Source organism: Coenobita brevimanus, chromosome 54 (genome assembly GCF_032717465.1).
Source record: "Coenobita brevimanus isolate Jiangsu-jjx chromosome 54, ASM3271746v2, whole genome shotgun sequence".
Taxonomy (NCBI): Eukaryota; Metazoa; Arthropoda; class Malacostraca; order Decapoda; family Coenobitidae; genus Coenobita; species Coenobita brevimanus.
The window spans coordinates 37,922,746-37,926,559 of NC_137007.1; the positions used below are offsets into that span (position 1 = coordinate 37,922,746).

A 3,814-nucleotide genomic window follows, 5' to 3' on the forward strand; every position below is an offset into this window, starting at 1 on the left:
TTGTAGCTGGTACATTTCAGAAGAAAGCCAAGGTGGTTATCTAAATGGCGAAGTGTTATCTGAGTAATTTGCGTTACAAAATATGAATGTGAAACTTGTCAACTCTGAAGTCATGCATACACAGTGCTAAGTCTCTGGCATGGAGTGTGATTGTGTGTGTGTGTGTGTGTGTGTGTGTGTGTGTGTGTGTGTGTGTGTGTGTGTGTGTGTGTGTGTGTGTGTGTGTGTGTGTGTGTGTGTGTGTGTACACATTCTCTCTCTCTCTCTCTCTCTCACACACACACACACACACACACACACACACAGGAATGAGAAGAAATTGACTAGGAAGAGGACACCTTCATAAAAAAATGTTCAGATAACACGCCCGATCTGCATATAACAGGGAGATTATAAAAATGTGAAGATGTACAGTTTTCTATTACTGCAACCAACTCTTTGAATTATTTACCATACGATACTGTAAGTGCCAAAAACTTCCATAGATCCGAAGAGATGAATGATGAAATATTAAACAAAGACGGGAGCATTATGGTTCACACACACACACACACACACACACACACACACACACACACACACACACACACACGCACACACACTGTAGTGCTGTTCTAAGTTGTGTACAATGAGTTTTTGTAACATCACCAAACACTAAAATATTTTCATGGTGGAATTCGTTTGTGTATTTTTGTTAATAAAATTGGGTACTTCAGTGCTATTATACCATCCGTCTTTCCTCTTAACTGGGCTCAACTTCACCCCCCCCCCTCCCCTTCCTTTTAGCAACTCATATCATATAGCTTAGTGGCAGAAAAGATAATGGAAGGGCACTCCATTCTTCGTGACTAGCATCATATTCTGCTGATGATTTAGTGTTACAACTCAACATTCAAGGTAAAGTGGTGCTAATTTAGGGTCAAGTTAGGGCAAAAGGAGCATAACTTGAGTAACTTTGAAACCAAAAATTTCTTCAGTGTTGCATCAAAATTGCTACATGTAATGCCCTTAATACGACAATAATTACCAACCATTCTAAAGATATTCATATATTTAGGTAATTTAAGAGCTATTCTATTATTTGTCCAGCGCCATTGCCAGTTACACAAGGTTCAAGAGATGTATTTCCAGCTAAAACATAATAAAAACATACTGTATAATTATGTTAAACTATTAACATTATTTAGAATCAATCCGGTGAAATGAACATTCTCAAGGCTACTTAAATGATATCTATTATTATATCATCGTCACCATCATTATTATTAATATTATTATTATTATAATTATTATTAATAGTGTGTGTGTGTGTGTGTGTGTGTGTGTGTGTGTGTGTGTTTGAGACACACACACACACACACAAATCATACGGTCAGATCATACGCAAAGGTGTGTTCCACGCCACCCAGACCACGTCATCCCATTGTCTACTGGAGTGAGACAAGGTGTACATAAGAGTCAGCCTGCGCCTTCCTCCACCACCATTATCCTCACAGTCAGCCCGAGAAACAGAAGGACACCTGATTCACACACACACCAGGCATCATGAGGTGAGTAGGGCTTAGTGATTATTGGAAGTAACTATTAGTGAGAAAATGAATAACAGTTTGAAACTACTGGATTAGAGAGTTTGTACTTGGATATCAATGAGGAATAACAGATGATCAATAAAAACTGGTATCATGATATGTGTACTGGCTATGAGAACTTGAAGTATGATAAATATGTAGAGAATAATAAATGCGAATACTGTTACAAAATAACAATATTATCCGTAGAAAATAATAATGGGATATCGGAATGAGGAACAGCATGTGAGGCGAACATTTTCTCTGGGAAGGTGAGTCATAAACATCCATAGATAAAAAAATAAATTGGGAAAAATTCTAAAAATCATATCCCAATAACTTTCGAGTGCTATTAGTTAGTCAAAAACCCAAAGGATCGAAAAATAGCTGAACTTAACCTTGTATTTTTACATTATTAATCCTCTTTCAGTGTCATTTTGAATATACAGACCTTGAGCACTTGAACACTTGAGGGTTTATGCATTAGAGTAACATTTTGATGATATACCAGTCAATATCGGAGTAATATTTTGACAACAAATGAGTTAACCCCTTGAATCCGATGACGATATTCTTCAACGCTGGAAGGATAAGAAGCAAAGTGTTAATAATGGCTTTAACTAGCTTGTCCAGTCCAAGACCCGTAGCTGAATAAAATCGCCTGGAAATAAAAGTACTAAAACACAGAATACATTAGCGGATTGAAAGTGTTAAAACACCTTCTTGAAAGGCATATACATTCATCCACATTACATCTTCCACAGGACCAACACCGTCGTATTGTGTGTGTTTGTTTTATTCGCCGTGTTTGGGTCTAGTCACAGCTGGGTGTTTAGCTCCAGCGTCGATGAAGCCCCACAGGTAGCCGACGTCGACCACAACCAAGTAAAGAGGTGAGGGAGCACGTAACACAGTCTGGTTTTGTACGTCTCATTATATTCTCACTATCTCTTGACCATTTTCTTCGCCTTTAGATAGACCTTTAGAATCAGAAAGGTGTGTTATTGCCTTACTGAACTCCCTCAGTACGAGAGGCCTTACTACCGACGAATATTACTGACTTGTTGAAGTAAACGAAAGCTAAAAGAGGGATGTCGCCCAGACTAGAAGTACTTACATCTCTCAGTTGCCAAAGTTTGTTTTTTCTGTCAGTTTTTCATTTTTCTTTCTTATATTTTCTTTCCTTTATTCTTTCTTTGTTTTTCTTCCTTTTCTTTCTCTCTTTTTTTTCTGCATCCAACCAATTTTATTCAAATGACTGAGGCCTCTACTTGCAAATGGGTTATTTAGAGTTAATTACAACCCCTCCTCATCAGGTACAACCCCTGGATGTGGTGACAGTTTAATCTTGCTACAGAAAAATAAGATTGTACAATGAAAGATAGATTTTTAGAATTGTAAGGATCCGATGTGGTAATGAAATCTTTAGCTTATTTTTGCTGCTGCCAGACGATTTCCTTCAGCTTTATAGAGCACCCTTGTAATTAAGGCCCGTAGATGATTTTGAAGGCAGTATAATGATGATAATTTTTATTATTGTTTTTATATTATATACTGTCATACTTTTCTGTTAGTAATAGCTTTTTTTTACGTGGGAATAAAAGTCGGGATGATGATGATGATGATGATGATGATGATGATGATTTTTTTTTTATCAAACTTTTCAATTAGCAATATCTTAACTCATTCTTAGTGGGAATAGAAGTCGGGATAATGATGATGATGATGATGATGATGACTAACTCCACTACTTTCAAAATCTAATTCTAACGTGAAATTTAGGGACGCTGTGGAGACTCAGGACATCGACGAGGAAGAGGAAGATGATGATGATGATGATGATGATGATGAAGAGGAGCTACATGATATCGAGAAAAGGTATGAAGGCTTCGAAAATGTATATCTGTTTATTTTTTCATGGATATAATTGTTTTAGCTTCACTGGCTTAAGAGAATACGTAATACCTCATCTCAGCGATTTGTAAGATAATAATAATAATAATAATAATAATAATAATAATAATAATGGTTTATATGATAACTAACATTTTCTTAATCAGGGAAGCCGCAGAGGAAGGGGAAGTAGAGGAGGAGGAGGGAGGTGAAGAGGAGGAGGAAGAAGAAGAGGAGGAGGAGGAGGAGGAGGAGGAGGAGGAGGAGGGGGAAGAGGAGGAACCAGCAGCAGAAGGGGAGCAGTAAACCCAACATTCTAGGAAGGTAAAAACAGCGATCGCGTGTATGCTTAA

The 3,814-nt window shown here is 37.4% G+C and overlaps 1 long non-coding RNA gene across 1 annotated transcript; it reads left to right on the forward strand.

Annotated features, from left to right (window-relative positions):
• The first annotated feature begins 1,495 nt into the window (after positions 1–1,495).
• LOC145401105 (uncharacterized) lies at positions 1,496–3,495 on the forward strand. Its single transcript, XR_013897538.1, has 3 exons — positions 1,496–1,550; positions 2,333–2,461; positions 3,351–3,495. It is a non-coding gene; the product is annotated as an uncharacterized LOC145401105 (long non-coding RNA).
• The last annotated feature ends 319 nt before the right edge of the window (positions 3,496–3,814 follow it).